The sequence below is a fragment of the Mytilus californianus genome, unplaced genomic scaffold, assembly GCF_021869535.1.
Source record: "Mytilus californianus isolate M0D057914Y unplaced genomic scaffold, xbMytCali1.0.p SCAF_2, whole genome shotgun sequence".
Classification (NCBI taxonomy): Eukaryota; Metazoa; Mollusca; class Bivalvia; order Mytilida; family Mytilidae; genus Mytilus; species Mytilus californianus.
The window spans coordinates 41,324,978-41,345,289 of record NW_026262668.1 but is presented as its reverse complement, the minus strand read 5'-3'; the positions used below and the strand labels follow the sequence as shown (position 1 = coordinate 41,345,289).

Genomic DNA, 20,312 nt, shown 5'->3' with positions numbered 1-20,312 from the left:
TACTTATCATTGATATTATGTTGAGGGGGGCGGATGGGTTCTGATCCCGAAATCCCGGGCTTAAAAACATGAAATCCCGAGGTCCCGAATTAAAAAATAAACAGCTGCGCCATGAGCGCATGATACGCCCTTCGTCTTGTGTGCAATAATCATAAATAGTTTCTGAGATACAGCGTGACATATGAAAACCCACCTTTTTTTAACAAAAAACTCAATAATAACTCTAAACCAAAATTTTGAATCATCACCAAAAAGTATACAGATCTTAAGATAAATATAACTAATAAGTGTGTAAAGTTTTAAGCAATAATCATAAATCGATTTTGAGATATGGCGAGACATGTTAAAAAACCCATCCCCCTTTTTTACAAAATACTCAATAACTCAAAAATAAAATTATGAATCATCACCAAAAATTGTACAGATCTTGAGATTAATATAACTAAGAAGTGTGTAAAGTTTTAAGCAATTATCATAAATCGTTTTTGAGATATGGCGAGACATGTTAAAAACCCCATCCCCCTTTTTTACAAAATACTCAATAACTCAAAAATAAAATTTTGAATCATTACCAAAAATTATACAGATCTTAAGATTAATATAACTAAGAAGTGTGTGAAGTTTTAAGCAAGTATCATAAATCTTTTTTGAGATACGGCGCGACATGTGAAAAAAAACACACCCCTGTTTTAGTTACAAAGTCCTGTAACTCAAAAAGTTTTAATCTTATTTTCACCAAAAAGTATACAGATCGTTTGACCATCATAAGGAACAACTGTATTAAGTTTCATGAAATTTGGATGAGTCGTTCTCAAGTTAAGGTGCGACATGTTTACGCTGGACAGACGGACAGACGAAAGGACAGACGGACGCCGGATATTTGTATACCATAATACGTCCCGTCAAAATTTTGACGGGCGTTTAAAAATTAAATCCCGACATCCCGGAATTTGAAAAAAGAAATCCCGGATCCCGAAAGGGTCAATCCCGAAATCCCGAGCTTAAAAACACGATCCCGACGTCCCGAAAAAGGCCCTGCGTACCCGCTATGTTGATAGTCCTAAATATAAAGCTTTACTACAACTATCACATAAACTTAACATGGTCCAAGAAAATGAGGTCAAGGTCATATAAACAAAATAAGAAATACATGTACACCTTACAATAAATCACTAAGTATAGTTGACCTATTGCAAATAGTTTCTAAGAAACAGACTTAACCGAGAAAACTAAACACTGACTAATGAACCATAAAATTAAGGTCAAGGATCTGAACCATGGCAGGCAGAAGTGTACAGCTAACAATTCTTCCATACAGCAAATATAGTTAACCTATTGCTTATAGTTTAAGAAAATCAGACCAAAACTAAAAAAACTGAACACTGAGCAATGAACAGTGAAAATGAGGTCAAGGCCAAATAAAACCTGCCAGACTGACATGCACATCATTAAATATTTCCATACACCAAATAAAGATGACATATTGCATATAGTGTTCGAAAAAAAGACCAAATATCAAAAACTTAACTTTGACCACGGAACCATGAAATTTGGTCAAAGTCTGATGAGCACAACCATGCTTGACACATCTATACCATTTCCTCTATTGTTCAATAAAATATCGTCATTTGATCTCGATGGATCAGCCAACGCGTTGTGACTCAGTTTAGATTGGTTGATCCGACATGTCTACTGGATCAGTATTCGTATCAGAGGTTCCTCTGATTCTACCTCTATTCCTACCATCATACCCACTAGTTCTGGTATATTTTGGTGGTATGCCTGTGTTGTTTTCGAGAATTCTACGTATTAATGACAATTAGAAGGAATTAAATGGAACAGTATTTATATGGAACATGATGTTGACGTTATTAACGAGAGCGTAGTTAGATCACGGTATTAAAGTGGAAAGGTCGTAGACTGATCGATGTAAGAGCGTTCTTTAATCGCAGAAGAAGCGTGTTAAGATCGTGTTGCACTACTAGTTCTGGTATATTTTGGTGGTATGCCTGTGTTGTTTTCGAGAATTCTACGTATTAATGACAATTAGAAGGAATTAAATGGAACAGTATTTATATGGAACATGATGTTGACGTTATTAACGAGAGCGTAGTTAGATCACGGTATGAAAGTGGAAGGGTCGTAGACTGATCGATGTAAGAGCGTTCTTTAATCGCAGAAGAAGCGTGTTAAGATCGTGTTGCAATCGGATAAATCGTGCATGTATTGTCGTTATGAAAACGTGATTAGCATAAGAAGAAAAAATTCCACAACTGTACAACATCAAATCAGAAATTATATAAAAAACAAAAGGGTACTTAGTTTAATAGATATAAACTAGTCACCATAGTTTCATCATAAACTGCTGAAAGCATTTTTGATTTATTATCCGAAAAAACTGAAAAGGCCTCATTTTTTATGAATAAGACTGCATAACTCCAAAAATGTAAATGTTTCATAAAAGTTGGTAAAAGTGTTTTTGAGTTATTGTCCAAAAACTGGAAAAATTCCCCTTTTTTCAATATATAAATTCATAACTGAAAAACGTAAAATCTGAAATTTATAGAAATTGAAAGGTAGCTTGAGTCAACAGATATAAACAATTCACCAAAGTTTCATAAAATTTTGTGAAAGTGTTTATGAGTGATTGTCCGAAAACTGGAAAATCCCCCCTTTTTTAAGGATAAAATTTCATAACATGGAAACGAAAAATTTGAAATTTATAAAAATCGAAAGGGAGCTCACGTCAATAGATATAAACAATTCAACAAAGTTTCATAAATGTTGGTGGAAGCGTTTTTTATTAATTGTCCGAAGTGTGGACGACGGACGGACGGACGGAAAACGGTATACCATAATATTTCCCGTCTTAGACGGGCGTATAAAAACCAAGAAACAAGTTATAAAAAAGGCTAAACACATAGTACAGATACAAGCGTGCTCGAAGTTTGTGATAGTTAGTTCAAAGCGAATAACAACATATAAACCATCATGTGTCTGTGTCTACAAAATCAGTTAGTACAATTGCAATGGATTTTGACAAAAAAAATTACTGTAATTTTATTATCGACACCTGTTACGATTATAAATCAATTATGTATCAAATATATCGACAGTTAATTTTTTTATCAATTTTTTTCTGTAAGTTAGTATTCTCAGCAGAATCTCTATTAAAACTATGGCTTTATAATTCTCTTCATACCTTTTGTCTATTACATCGCAACACGACGATTTGATATATAATGATATGAACAGAAAAAGATGTCGCTTACACGGCAGCGAAATAACAACCCAACTAAACACATAACCAAAAGTCTCTTGCGAAGCACTTATATTGTATTCAACAGAAGACAGGTGTCTCTATACATATATTATGTCAACTTCCGAATCGTTTGAAAAGTATGATATACCTTAAGCAACTATCAAGTTATTTTTGAAAGTCACACTGGAAGTACATTCGAATTCGCTTGCACAAACTACTTATAAATAAGTTAAGTGCTATAATAGAATAAAACAGAAGAAGCTGGTAGCCTTAGTTCGTTTTGTATATATAATTTTTTTTATTTACGTTTATTAATATGTTTAGGAATTTAATGTGACGTCCATTTTTGATGAACTAGTACACATTTGTGTAAAGGGTCCAACTGTAGCACGACTTCCGGATTTTCTCGCTGTATTGAAGACTCACTAGTGGCCTTGGGCTGTTTTTTTTTTTGTCGGGTTGTTGTCTCTTTGTCCAATTCTCGTTCCTATTCTGACAACAGAAAGGAAAGTTTGATTTTTATTTATAATTCAGGGGAAAGTAATTAGTATGAAACAGTTGATTTTACTCTACAGTGGTTAAAGTTCCATAACTCATAAATATTGTCACATAAAAAGGAGAGTAATGACTGCTATGCTACCAAGTATATGAACTTTCTGCCATTTACATTAAGTTAAACCTTGCACAATTATATTTCCGTAAGCGTATTACAAAATGATATGGAACAATATTCCAAAACATCGTTCCCTGCAGAGAAATAATAATTATAAAAAATGGCCATTATATCACGGCCGACACTCGGCTAACCGAGAGATTGGTCGGTTAATCTATATTGAGTATGCGGCTATATGGGCGGTTGGTCTGTTAATCGGATCGGTTATACGTCTGTTAAGAGTAAAACGCACAATTTAAATGTTCAACTCTGTTAAATATACAGATTTTTGGCATATTATAAGAACCAAATAAAAAAAACGAAAAGTGTCTGACAAAATGATATCTATCATAGAACATTTTCCACCTGTAAAAACATTTCTTAGTCTGCGCAAACTTCAGTAAAACTAAAAGGCGTCGCGCAAGTATGTGGTATTTATGCTTATACGCATAGCAATTGTTTTAATAAAAGGCGAAACAAACAATTTTAGATATCATTTAAAGGACACAAAATAGTACTTTGGTTCTAAAAAATAAATTGACATTAGTAAATATTTCATAATTGTAATTTAACGTGAGTAATACCATGTTTTAGTGACGATTAGGGGAATAAAGTCTGTTAATGGGTTGGACAATTAAAATTGTGTCAGTTAAGAGTTATTTAGCCACGACAATAGTTTTTCTACCTTTATAATTTCCCATTAAAAAAGTTAAGAATGAGATATACTTGAGTAAAATAAAATGACAATACGGTGCAACAGTATCCTTGTAGTAAGAGCATTTTTATTTTGACTTTCTTTGCATTTTATTGAAAGGTGTGTCACTGCAATATAGCGTGATATGGATTGGCCGCTGGAATATGCATGAATTTATTATTAACGTTTTCAATCAGCCTTGATTTTTGTGTCTGTTCAAAGAAGCACGTTCAAAAATCCGACTGAAAGTGTCTGTCTTATACAACACCGGGTACATATAACGTTGTCGTTCTCATATGGACATGATATTTGCCACTGGACGTTAAACCCTTATTCGTCAGCATCATCCAATTGGTTCTTTTGTTCTATTACTTAATCATATGTTGTTTACAAAACATTCTAAAGAAGTAAATGGAAAGAAGCGAATGCAGCTACATTTGATTATCTTAAGTTTTAATTAATTTTATTCCGTTTAGTTCCTTTCTATATAAGTGCAGAGGAGAACTGCAGTTGTGCGCTTGTAAAATTATGACATTTGTCACCAATTTGAGTACATCGCAATCCGTTACTGTTTCAACCACCCCCTCCCCCTGAAATTTTGTTTTGTTTGCACTTTACAATGTTTACTGAGCTATCAGATTCAGCGGTTGACAGGAGGCCAATGTTTATCGGACTCCAGTCTCAAATAACATAAAGTGATGTACAGTAAAAAAATTGCAAAGCATCTATATCGATATCGTTGTCTATACTATTAATTTAAAAATAAGGAGATGTGGAATAAATGCCAAAATTGTTTTAACAATCATCTTGGAGGGTCTAAATAGTAAAAAGGGGTGTTTCATGTCTGTATTCTTAAACAATTGTTATTTTTCTCTCTTTTTTAGCAATGCATCACTCTCTACTGTCCTTATCTATTATTCTATATTCTGCGTCTCCATCCAGATTCTCGTGTATACCATGAGGTTCCGGATTGGGGGTGTTGTTTATTTCTGTATTCTTTAAATTGTTATGTCACTTTTCTCTACATTTTATTTATTTTTCTCATTATTCTTTCTCTATTCTTTATATTTTAGCATCCCAATATATTTTACTTACTGATGTTTAGTTACATTACGACGTTTATCTCTGATATAAAAAAGCAGATGTGGTATGATTGCGAATGAGACAACTCTCAACAAGAGACCAAAATGACACAGAAATTAACAACTATAGGTCACCGTACGGCCTTCAACAATGAGCAAAGCCCATACCGCATAGTCAGCTATAAAAGGCCCCGAAATGACAATGTAAAACAATTCAAACGAGAAAACTAACGGACTTATTTATATATAAAAAAAATGAACGAAAAACAAATATGTAACACATAAACAAACGACAACCACTAATTTACAGGCTCCTGACTTGGGACAGGCACATACATACATAATGTGGCGGGGTTAAACATGTTAGCGGGATCCCAACCCTCCCCTAACCTGGGACAGTGGTATAACAGTACAACATAAGAACGAACTATAAAAATGATGTATATACTGGTTACCAATGTAGATGACAAATTGGTGTCATTCATAACAACGAAACAGAATTCACATGATATATGCGACCATTCTTGAATGAAATTAATATTACTTTAATATTACACTTTTTGAAACCATTTTTATCAATTTCCAATTTCCCATTGTCTAAATTTATGTTTCATTGTTCATGTGTTGTTTCCGTATATTTTAGCCACTCGTCTTGAGCCTACCCATTTGATCCGATAACTCCCCATGAAGCATTTTTCATTGCCATTCATAACTCTTAACAGACCAAGTAACAGACCGGGTTTTATACGTCCGACCCATTAACAGACCAGGTTTTTAATAAAAATTGATTAATATCACCAAAATACAGATTTTCGTGTAGATTTTTCACACAATGATATTAATATGGTTAACAAACATAATGCCTGTCTTTTTTCGATGTTCAAAATATTGCATGCAAGTAAATTCAGCCAAGTTGTCATTTTGTGTACATTTTGTGTGTGTAAAATGTGTATAAATTTATTGATGAGTAACCCGCCTTTTCATTTTATTGATTGTTTATCGAAGCTAGAAAAAAAATAATTACACCACTGGATTCAGTACATTGAATTGTTTTGTCAGACATGAATAATTTTTATGATAAAAAATATATTGAAAAAGTTATACAATGAAACATACTGAACTTGCAAGTATTTTCTCGATAACACCTGATTAACAGACTTTAGCCAACCCAATTAACAGACCAACCGCCGATATAACCGCATACTCAATATAGATTAACCGACCAATCTCTCGGTTAGCCGAGTGACGACCGTGTATATACGTTTGTTACAAATAATTAGGAGCTGGATTGATTGATTGTTGGTTGCTAAACAAATACTAGGTAGAGGAAGCGAAATAAACTAATTATAACTTTTAGTTTGTTATCATCATTATTATAGGAAACCCAAAAATCGAAACAATAAAAGAAACGGGAAAAACACGGTCAAGATTTTAATAAAACGATGAAAAAATAAGTTATGACTGACAGCAAATTGAATAAGAACCACAACTGTAATACATTCATACAAATTAATAGCTTGGGATACTAGTAGACAGGTACAGAAAAAGAAAGTTACTGTTTTAGAATGTTTGTAGGGTTCAAGTCCCTGTCATGCCATTTGGGAGTAGTAAAGAACGATACCAAGATAATGATATATAAGAAGAAAGCGACATGACTCACTATAAGACGATTTTTACACACACACACACACACACACACTCGAAACTTGTACAATGACAAAAGATTTATCTATTTTAAAATATCAACTTTTTATTTACCTTTCTTTTGACTAACAAACAAAAATTAAGGCTATTCAAAAGAGATGTTTTATGTCCCGAATAAAACGCAAAATCCATGACCGATCATGGTAACAGTCACGAAAGCAGAAGGAATGTACGATGAAAAACTTCAATCAAATAGTTTGGGGTGGGAGAGGGGAAGGGGGTGTAAAATTGCTGCGAGTTTTGTTTATCCAAAATCGATTTTACATATATCCATATTTTACAATCATTTTTTCCCAAATTAGGTTAAGAAAAGGGGGGAGGGTGTCAGTGAAAAAACTATGTGAATTAAGTTTTTTATCCTACATTGAACTTTTGATGTCGTCCCTTACTTCTTGGCTTTGTGAAAGCATCGGCGATGTGCATAATACGCTGTCATCATTGCAGAAGTTGAAACACTATGTATTTCCGTTGGTGACCTACATGTAGATGAATGTCCTAATAGAGCTATATAAAAGGTAGCATATCAATTTAAAAGGAATAAATGAGGAAGTAAAATAAAACAAATCAATAAATCTGAAATCAGGGGCTTCGAGTAGAGGATAGATTATGTAAATTATGCAGCACTGAAGTTGAAGATGAAATTCATTTTCTTCTTCAGTGTCCAGTTTTAGAAAATAAAAGATCTGAATATATAAATAACTTTTAAAGCCCCAAAATAAATCATTATTAATATGGTTAATGTCATCTGAGGATAATGTTTTAATTAAAAAAGTAAGTTTATTATTGTGTACTTTATTCAAAGAGAGAAATTTAATTCTAGATACAGTTTAGTCACCGGTAGTTTGTCCATCTACTAGTATATTATATTGTAAAACAATATATATCATGTATATTATTCCTATAGAAATTATTCTGGTGAAAAAGACTTGATTTTGGTTAATTTTTAAATAATCAATGTAATCAATATGTAATCACTTGTATGAAATTGAACTTCATTGTACTGTTGTACTGTTGTACTGCTCAAATTATTGGGTGTCATAATTAGCAATAAAAAAACTTTGTATTGTATTGTATTGTATTGTATTATATTGTATTGTATTGTATTATTGTATTGTATTGTATTGTATTGGTTTACATGTTACATCTTAAAAATATTGTGGGAAAAATTTGGTTGATTATATAGGGAATCACTGAAGCATGACTGGAGCGGCCTCCCTTAGGTCAGTCAGTGCCCCCCTCCCCCCCCCCCCCCCCCCCTTTATGAAAAGTTCTGGATCCGATGCTTTACCAACTCTAGCCTCAGACACGTTGATTCCTTTGCTTGATAAATGGCCTGTCATCATTTTCAGACCGTATATATATGTGGGTCCAACCTGAAAATAACACACACTATGCGCACATCATATTTTAAATGTAACTACTAGTATATGTTCCATGTACATGATGTATATGGTTCGGAATACGTTTGTGTCGATCTGACGTGTCAATCTGTTTTTTTTTTTTTTTTACTTTTTTTTTTATTTCAAAAGAAGATTGTCACTGACTGAGACCCATTTTTTGTGTCGACATATTTGTCCTATAATACTCGTTTTGCTTTCACATATTAAAGATGTAAAATCATATTGAATAAAAGGTAATAGAATGTACATAAGACAGAACTTCATGGGAACTGTTTTATGTTTGTTGAAATACTATTCACATAATTATGATATATTCTTTGCTACATTTTTTTTGTCGGTAAAAACAAAAATAAAAAAAAATTCATCCTCCGAAATATACATTTACCACACATACATGCATGCAAGTTACTTTCATATTTTCTTTTATAAGATGATGCTTATTTGATATTCTGCGACAGAGAATTGTGAATATTATAAGCTTGGGAAAAACAAGTTTGCATTAAACAGATTCAAAATTAGGAAATGCTGTACAATGCAGAAAAATACAAATTTGAAAACAAATACTAGCGCAGTGATCAGAATAATATAACATCTACACCCATCCCTCCCCACCCCACTCCACCCGCGAACCCTCCTCCTTGAACATGTACAGAAACTGACATGGACAATATCTTATATTTTAATATTTTCCCTTCTTTTCTAACATGTTTTACACATTCAGCCACGATATGGTTTAATGCTCATTCGTCTTCTCCGCATCGCATAGTAATTCCATTTTCAGAACAAAAACGGCTTATTGTTCGCGCTGATACATGCTTGATTCCTAAAGAAGTCAAGTGTTGAGAAATGTCTTGGTGTGTTCTTCCGTCAAGTATCATTTGTTGAATCAAACATCGATGGTCTAAAAGTTCTTCCATTCTTACAACATGTACATGTATGTAAACAAGTGACTTCTTCACTTCGAGAGAACTTAATTTTAAGATTTCAACACCGACAATTCAAAGAAAGAAAAGACAAAGATAAACAAAAGTCAGATAGATAAACAGATAGATAGAAACAATGAATGACAGATTGATAGATCGAAAGATAGATATAAACATGTAGCTACAAAGACAGCTAGATATTTAGATAAAAAGAAAGAATGATTTTTGTGTGGTCATTATCGTATTTGTCAGTGTATCATTCTGGTTCGGAATTTGTTGATACCACACATAGTTCACACACACACACAAACCTTAAAAAGATCTTCAAGATATTGCGCTTAAAACAAGAAAAAAGAAAACGGAAATAGTAAAACATTTAATAAAAAGTGTCAACAATTTAAACATTTAAAACGCCTATATTGAAACAAATTACATTTCGTTCTCATTATTAGCATTTAAATAATGAAATTTTTTTCAAATTTGAATATTGCTACAGCAAAATGAAAAATGAAAAATTGGAGCATTTTTCATTTTTCAATATCAAACGTCAAATTGAAAAAATGCTCCACGTTGGAGCATTTTTCATTTTTCAATATTTGAAGTCAAATTGAAAAATGCTCCACACTAGAGCATTTTTCATTTTTCAATATTGTAAGTTGAATTGATAATTTGCTCCACGTTAGAGCATTTTTCATTTTTCAATATTGTAAGTGAAATTGAAAAATGCTAAAGGTCAGCATTTTCAATATTTGCTTTTAAGAATGAGATTGAAATATGTTTTGTTTTTAAAAACAAGCAGATACAAATGTTTTAATATATTAAAACTTTTGACAAAAAAAAATCATTTTTAACACAAACTTATTGATATTTGTTTCAATATCTTCGTGAAATCAAAAATATAATTTCATGAAAATAACAATTTTCAAATCTCATAGAGAAAATGGTTTTTCGAAAGTGACTTCAATAGATTTTTGTTACATTTTTCAAACCAACTACCTTTACAAGTTGCAGAGCAATTTGCAAAATCTATTTTTCATCTTAAAATGAAAAATGGTTGGCGTGAATGTACACGGACGATTGTGTCTGTTTTTTTAAACAAAGCCTGACTACTGAAAAAAAAAAATGTTTGGTTAAAATACTAGCATATATTAATATTAAAAACAATGGAGTTAATTTTATCTCCACTTTTTATTGATTAATAACCTCGACAGGGGATATGAGCATCAAGCAACATCAATCAATCAGAAAAATTGAATAAACTTTTCACACAGAGATATGTCTCCTCAGTTTATTTTGATAGTAAAATGCAAATGTTGAAAATTAAAATAGCAAAACTTTCACATGTTAATTATGTAATACTCAAATTAAATGAACCTTGAGCAAAGGAACAGGCCAAAATTATTTCTGAGATGTAAGATATGTAAAACCTAAAACAACTGCATGTATACCAAATATCATTGACTTATCATAAGTAGTTCCCCCGAAAACCAACCTAACCACAAACTTTAGCGTGTAAAATATGCAAAAGTTTCAAAGTCTATAAACGATGACTGAAGAGGCGTGGGCCAACTAATCTTCATGGAAATGAGATGTGGCAAATTGAATGCTTATGCAACTGAATACCAAATATCATAGATTTACTGTTAGTGGTTCCCCATAAACTGACCTAATCACAAATTGTTGACACAACCGCTGGAAACAGCATACCTAAGTCTCGCTTTTTGACTCCCTCAAGGCGAGACAAAACATGATAAAGGCAAAAGATTACCTTGATTTAGTGTAACAGCCAGTGCCAAATAAACAGCAAATCCTACTACTCCAGCTAGCTGTATTAAACAACCAGTCAACATCAATAACTTTAGATTTGGCATGCGGTCCTGACTTTTCTTCTTAACATACAATAAATGGAGAAAAAATGTTCCTAATGCAGCCAAACCTGAAACAAAAAAAAAATAGCTTTAAAAACATAGATGAATAATACAAGAAACTACTGTGCCATGAGTGCATGATTTAACACAAATCAGTGAAATAATGGATACTGAATGTGGATTTAGTACATTTTTTTGAATGAACAAAACAGTGATTAAATCTTTCATGATTCAATGTACATGTACACACTAGAATGATTGTCAGACACACAAAAACTTCCTAGTTTTGAGGATTTAAAAGTCTAATAACTCTGGAATGATCATGATGAAGATATTTGTCAAAATTAAAAGGCCACAGACTTTTATTGGAACTAAATGACAGTAAAAAAAACCCTTTAAAACAAAACTTTTTAGCATACCAGGGACCAAGGGTTAGTGTGAGTTATTGCCATTATTGTGGGTTTATCAGCAGCTATGTCATTATGTCATCCATCCTCAACATAAACTTAGACTATATTATACTCATTAGACTGACTTCAGAGTTATATTCAATGAAAGAATCAACCGTGAAGACCATCACTTAACATGCCAAAATAGAAAATTGCAAGGAAAAAAGTCTCATTTATTACTAACATGTTTGTAACTGAACGATACCCTTTTGATGCTCATGACACCATCTGCAATTAGACATGTTTACAAGCATTCATACAAAATACGGAAACTAGGCAAAACCTCAATATTTTTTAATAAAAATTCTCGTAAAAGGCTCATTGCTACCAAACTTTGAATAAAAGTATGGGGATGATGGGTGCACAGATTCGTATAAAGGCTCTGATAGGCAGCATGGGTTATAGTATATCAGAAACTCTCCAAGTTGAGGCAATTATATAAGAGAAAGCCATGGTCTATCTCTATCATAAATCTTTTTATCCCTATTTTTTCACCTTTAAATACATATCTGAATTAACATGATGTAGCTTTTCAAGTTGTTATTTTGTATATATATTTGAAAAAGAAAAATGAGCAATCTTTGACAAATAAAACAATTTCTTGTTAGAGAAACGAGAGGATCTTATTGGGAACCATCACAGAGGGCCTTGCTTCATGTAAATAAGTAAAAAGTCGATGCACTTTTAGAGGTCATCAGGGTTTTTTTATTTAAACATAGCTTATACTAAAAGACCACAGAAATTTTACTTGAGCACTTTTCACCACTTCTCTACCATATTTCTACTAGTGGCAAATAATAATTTTCATGTTTCATTCCCTACACTCCAAGGGTTTTCTAATGTTGGAGAGCGAAAAACATTCTGTACATTTTGATTTCAATGAACAGTTTTCTTTTTTTCATATTTGTTTTTCGTTCATTATTTTGTACTTAAATCAGGCCTTTAGTTTTCTCGTTTGAATTGTTTTACATATGTCATTTCTGGGCTTTTTATAGCTGACTATGCAGTATTGGTTTTGCTCATTGTTGAAGACTGAATAGTGATTTTTAGCTGTTAATTTCAATGTCATTTGGTCTCTTGTGGAGAGTTGTCTCATTGGCAATCATACCACATCTTCTTAGTTATAGATATTTCATATCTTTTGAATAGTTTTGTGGTGTTTCGTAAATTATACCATAGCTTTTGTTGAAACCCCCGGCAATAACCTCACGAGACGAAGTCGAGTGAGGTTGCCGAGGGGTTTCAACAAAAAACTATGGTATAATTTACGAAACACCACAAAACTAACCAAAATATATGAAATATCTGTTTTAACCTATTGCATATGTTGTTGTTTAAAAATGTATATTTCATATATTTTTGTTTATTAACTTCAAAAATAATTTTGATAAGAATCGGTCAAATTACCCTTTTAGGACCTTACACATTAAGCTCCGCCTACTTTATAAAATACGCACGGGCTTCTGAAACAGCGGGGAAATCAGTTGGACAAGATTTTTCGACAGCGATGGATGCACATCTACATTGGTGACGGGTAACGTTACAGACTAAAAACTGTTGAAGGAATTATATGTTCTGTATGTATATGGACGCAAGATATAGTTTGAAAGATTTCTGGAACCCAGATTTAAAGTTGAACTGCAAAGGGTTAGTTTTTTTTTTTATTTTATCAAAATATTTGAAATGTTTTTAAGTTTTTGGTATTAATTTATAATTCTGTGGAAATTTAATTCACAAGAATCTTTCTGAGAGTTTGGATGAATCATTCCATGTTTTAATTTGTACCAGAAGCCCAAGTTGTACATTTAATTTAATCTAATTAAAAAGGATTTCAAAATGATCACGATTAAAGATCATTAAAAATCACATGTAGACTATAGATAATTTAAACAAAAGTTCACCTTTATTTAGAGTAACCAGACGCTTTCTATTCTTAACGGCCCAACATTATAGTTATTACTTAAGCAAATCGTTAAATTAAGATGTATATAAAATCGGATACGGATCCAGGATTTTGAAAAGGAGGGGGGGGGGGGGTCTAGCCATCCAATATTTGGAGTAATAAAACGAAATATCTATGCATTTACCATATATAAAGCTTCTTGAAAGGGGCATGCCTTCCCACTTCCTCCCCCTTAAAAAGCCGCCACGGCAAATTTCAACCTTTACAGCTATACAGTTGATCCTAAGGGACTACAATCCAAGTATACATCTCAATAACCGAAAATCGAATTATATTTTCAAGTATAATATAATAATATATTTTTTTTTAAACTTTGTTCTTGAATCGAATTTTCGTTCATTTAAAAATATAGGACAACGGAGTTGGTGTATGTGGGTTCGATTCCCACCCTAGGCATTCATTTATATCGGCTGGTGCAAAGCGGGCGGTTTAGCTTAGTGGCCCCTACACTGACTCTGTTGTTCCTATTTAAAAAAATTCAGGCGGCCTCGAATAGGCCTTGCTATCTTCCTTTTTTTCTTTTCGAATACCAAATACAACAAAACCATGGTATAATTGTGAAAATTATACCATAGATAGCTATGGTATAATTTTCGGTTATTGAGATTTATACTCTTGTTGCATTCCCATAGGTTACATTGTACAGCTATAGGTTAATTTTTATATACATTTACCAAAATCTGTACATGTGACTTAGCCCATCTACAGTTCCTTGACCTTAATTAAAAGTACCAGTGAATAGTCGTGCTAAGTTTCACCATTTTTAAAGTTAAAGAGCAGAAACATGTTTTGTGCACATGCACAGGAAATGACATATGTGGCTAAGTTAAAAGAAGTATTTGACTAAGATTTTCAATGTACTGTTTTCTTATTTTTTTTAATCACACATCTTCTTGTAGTGGTGGATATACAAGCCAAGTTTAGTTATTGAGCTCCATGGGATTTTAATCTTAGAGAAGAAATAATTAATGACAGATGCACAGACAAAACACAGATGATTCAGTTTGCTTGAAACTTTTGTAGAATTTCTATATTTGAAAAACATTTGATCATGTTGATTAAAAACTCAAAATAGGGATAATAAATTTGATCAAGAGTGCACATGTTGACATGTCTCGCCTACTTAACTTACTTGACTTATCATTATTGAATTTATATTTGAAAGTCTGTAATATGAATATTTCACTACAACATTGTACAAGTATCATTTAAACTTAACATCATCAATGTAAATGAGGTCACGGTCAGATGAACCCTGCCAATGAGACATGTACACCTTACACCTAACAATCATATAAAATACCAAATACAGTCAGCCTATTGCTTATAGTATCTGAGAAACAGAACCCATGAAAACTTGCCATTGACTGATGAATCATGAAAACTTGCCATTAACTAATGAATCATGAAAATTAGGTCAAGGTCATATGAAACCTGCCAGACAGACATGTACGCCTTCAATCATTCCATACACAAAATATAGTAAACCTTTTACAAACATGCATAATATCTGAGAAAAAGACCAAACCACTAACGCAAAATATTGTCCAGCTTTTGTACCATTAAAATGAGGTCAAGGTCAGATAAAACCTGCCAGTGTGATATGTACAGAAATACAATCATTTCATATACCAAATATAGTTGATCTATTGCTTACAGTATCTGAAATATGGACTTGACCTGAAAACTTAACCTTGATAATTGATCTATGAAATGAGGTCAAGGTCAGGGGAACCCAGTCTGATTGACATATAGACCTTGCAAGGAACCCATATACCAAATAAAGTTATTAAATTACTCATAATAAGTGAGAAATTTACACTTATTTTTTTGGCAAGCAGTGGCTTAACCATGAAAATGAGGTCATGAAAAACCCAGGTCTTCTACCCACTGAAATATAAAGCTTTATACAAATAACATACATTTTTCATTTACAGCAGGCACATTTGCAGGCATTTCAATTTTATCTAAGATCATATTTCTAAATTGGTTATAAAAATTATAATTTGCTTTCTTTCTGAAGTTTTTGGACAGTGAGTTCCATATCCATAATAAAGGTGCAGCATATCGAAAAGATCTCCAAATGTAGTTTTGCTCATTGATGGAATTTTCAGAAAAGCCTAATAAAATAAATTGCTTCGCCGAGCGCAGCTGGATACGACCGCAGAGGTCCAACCCTGTTTAGTTGGGGCAAAAATGGACACAATATTCGCGCTTGATACAGGTCTGAATTTGGATTGTAATTCAATATTTGATACATAATAGGTTTCTGACACAGAATAACTGTAGTCAAAGAACCTAGAATTGGTTATATGATTTGAATTTATATAGTTTTTGCTTTTGTGCAATACACTATGCTGTTGCGAATTGACCTCCCCCTCCCCCTTTAAAAAAAAAAAAATTGAAGGATTTTCTTTTTGATTTCTGAAATCTTGAGGAGAAAAAATTGTCCCCCACCACCATTTTTTTTACCCCCCCCCCTTTTTCCAAAAAAAAATCTTTCCCTCAGTCATGGTCATAATTTCAATTCAAATTTCAAATGGAGTTTGCAACCATAATAACCCATTTAAATACATCATAAAAGTCTTAAAATAGAAAATGACATACATAATCATAGCTAAAATTAATTTACCTTAATCAGCATTTTTAAAATTATTAAAATAGTAACTTCTAAAAATGAATTGACAGCTAATCACCTCAAGACAATACAAAAATTCGTTATACATAATTTAAAAGCAGTGTAAGGCAGGTAATTCAAAGTTGTGTTTGAATTACCTCCCTTACACTGTAATTTGTTCTTAAGTAATTGTCCATTAACCAGGACACCCTTGTTTTTTCTCACTTTTTTGCCCCTAATTCCTAAATGGTTTGAGCCATAACCCCCCAAAGCCAATCCTAACCACCCCTTTGTGGTATGGAAACTTGTGGTATAATTTCAGAGAGATCCATACACTGTTCCACAAGTTATTGTCATGAAACTAGAAAAATGCTTATTTGGGCCCTTTTTGGCCCCTAATTCCTAAACTGTTGGGACCATAACCCCCAAAATCAATCCAAACCTTACTTTTTGTGGTTATAAACCTTATGTTTAAAGGACTAGGTACAATAAGGCCCGTTTTTGGCCCCCTATTTTCTCATTTTTCAAATTCTGTTTTGGAAAACTACTTATCATGTTAAAATATTCCCTGAGGTTTGAAGTTTGTTTGGATGAACTTCAAAACCACTTATTTTAGCAACTGGGTGAGGTGAGGGGGGGGGGGGGGGGTAAACTTTCTGTTATTATTCAAGTATTGTAATTATTATTCCCTTTGCAGGTGTTCCGTACAACGAATTTTTAGTTTTTAAGTGCCTGCGCCAACGTGACCCTAGATTTTTTTTATTTCAATGTCATTAGCACTGTGTTTGCTGTCTAAATCGCCATAATTTTCTCCGGATCACGTAGGCGCTTGCTATTAAATTTTAAGAAACAATGGCCAAAAATCTTAATTTTTCCTTCTTTTGGCGTTTGTGATGTCCTTTTACCCCCCTCACCTCACCCATTTTCTGAAATTAATGGTTTTGAAGTTCATCCAAACACATTTCAAACCTAAGGGAATATTTTAACGTGATAAGTAGCTTTCCAAAACAAAATTTGAAAAATGAGAAAATGGGGGACCAAAACGGAGCCTTATCGTACCTCGTCCTTTCATAGATTTCTATTTACTAATACTAAAGTTATTGTCCGGAAACCAAATGTCTTCGGACGATGACGTGATACCAATATACGTTTAAAAATGCTTGTTGTTCTTTAATTTTTAAATGCCTCCCCTAATGATCATCTTTTGTCATTTTTGAATGAGTACTATTAAGTATGGCTCTTTCCTCTGTGTAGACCAGTCAAACACTTTAAAAAACAATAAATGTGGATAGTGTCCACATGTGGACACAGATGATGCCCCCACTTGCATATCATTTAGTTATAAAGGGACATAACTGAAGAAAGGTAAAAGTGACTGTTGGCAGTCTTTGGAGGTCATCTCGATGGTTAATTAGATGACGTCTAGAAAAAATAAAATGCTCCGCCGGGCGCAGCTTGATACGACCGCAGAGGTCGAACCCTGAACAGTTGGGGCAAGTATGGACACAACATTCAAGCTTGATACAGCTCTGAATTTGGATTGTGATTAAATATTTGACACAGCATAGGTTTCTGACACAGAAAGAATGTGGTCTAAGAACTATTTTTTTAATTTACCTATTATGGTCCAATATCCAAAATCTAAATACATGGTTAGATTCAGCATATCAAAGAATCCAAAGAATTCAATTTTTGATGAAATCAAACAAAGTTTAATTTTGGACCCTTTTGACCACAATGTGGACCAATTTGAGAACGGGGCCCAAAAATCAAAATACATGGTTAGATTCAGCATATCAAAGAACCCCATATATTCAATTTTTGTTGAAATCAAACACAGTTTAATTTTGGACCCCAACTTGGACAAACTTGAAAACTGGGCCCATAATCAAAAATCTAAACACATGTTTAGATTCAGCATATCAAAGAACCCCATATATTCAATTTTTGTTAAAATCAAATAAAGTTTTATTTTGGACCCTTTGGACCTTAATGTAGACCAATTTGGAAACTGGACCCAAAAGAAAAAATCTAAATACACGGTCAGATTCGGCATAACAAATAAATAAATGTGGTAAAAGATTTTACAAATCTAATGCGCCATACTGTGCAATTAAAGATTACTTCTTGAAATTTTTCAATATTTGAAATTTGAAAAAAAAATAATATTTGAAGAATAATTCTTTTTAATTTCTGAAATCTGAAATGAGAAAAAATTGACCCCCCACAATTTATTTTTACCCCCCCCCTCCCTTTTTCCCCCAAAAAATTCTTTCCCTCAAGATATGGTCATAATCTCAATTCAAATTTCCAATGGAATTTGCAACCATAATTACCCATTTAAATTTACCATAGTGCTAACTTAATCTATTTTATAATAGAATTTAAAATATGGTGTCAAATCTTTCATATGGATTTTTTTGTAAAAAAAAAAAAGATGCAACATTTGCAGATATTTTTACTGGTCTTCCTTTATAAATATGCATTTCTTTAAACATAATTTAAAAGCAGTGTAAGGGAAGTAATCAAAACGTTGTATTTGGATTACCTCCCTTACACTGTTTTAAATTGTCTTAATTTGTTATTAACCATTACTTTATACATAATTTAAAAGCAGTATAAGGGAGGTAATTCAAATGATGTATTTGATTTATCTCCCTACCACTGCTTTAAATTATGTTTTGTAATAAAGTATTTGTCCATTAACCAGGACAACCTTGTTTTCCCCCCTTTTTTGCCCCTAATTCCTAAACGGTTTGAGCCATAACCCCCAAAGCAAATCCTAACCATCCCTTTGTGGTATGGAAATTTGTGGTATAATTTCAGAGGGATCCATACACCGTTCCACAAGTTATTGTCTGGAAACTAGAAAATGCTTATTTTTGGCCCCCTTTTGGCTCCTAATTCCTTAACTGTTGGTACCATAACCCCCAAAATCAATCACAACCTTCCTTTTGTGGTATTTAACCTTATGGTAAAATTTCATAGAGATCCATTCACTTAAACTAAAGTTATAGTGCGAAAACCAATGTGTCTTCGGACGACGACCACGACGACGACCACGACGCAAACGTCATACCAATATACGACCGCAATTTTGCGGTCGTATAAAAATGTGGATAGTGTCCACATGTGGACACAGATGATGCCCCCGCTTGCATATCATATAGTTATAAATGGACATAACTGAAGAATGGTAAAAGTGACACTACCAAAATTTGAACTTGATCTGAGTTTTGTGGTAATAAGCATTGTGTGTAAGTCTCATAACATTTGGTTGAGGCTAACTTCAGTAGAGAACAGAAACTAAAAAATCAGCAATTTTTCTATTTGTAAACACGCATAACTCTAGAACGGTTGTGTATAAGTTTTATAACATTTGGTTGAGACAAACTAAAGTTAGAGAACGGAAACGAAAAATTCAGCAATTTTTATGTTTATAAAGGGACATAACTCAAGAATGGTATAAGCATTGTGTATAAGTTTCATAACATTTGGTTGAGGCAAACTAAAGTTAGAAAACGGAAACAAAAAATTTGTACTTGATCTTAGTTTTGTGGTAATGAAAATTGTGTATAGGTTTCATAATGTTTGGTTGGGGCAAACTTAAGTTACAGAATGGAAACTAAAAATTTTGCAATCTTTCGATTTATAAAAGCATAACTCAATAATGGTTAAAGTGACACTACCCAAATTCA

At 32.8% G+C, this 20,312-nt stretch overlaps 1 protein-coding gene across 1 annotated transcript in view; it reads right to left on the bottom strand.

Moving 5' to 3' along the window:
• Positions 1-20,312, bottom strand: part of LOC127729843 (probable C-mannosyltransferase DPY19L1) — a 368,682-nt gene that overhangs the window by 12,870 nt on the left and 335,500 nt on the right. The window contains exon 21 of the transcript XR_007994847.1: positions 11,486-11,653. The gene's annotated coding sequence lies outside the window, so the exon portion shown is untranslated. The remainder of the gene's footprint in view (positions 1-11,485; positions 11,654-20,312) is intronic.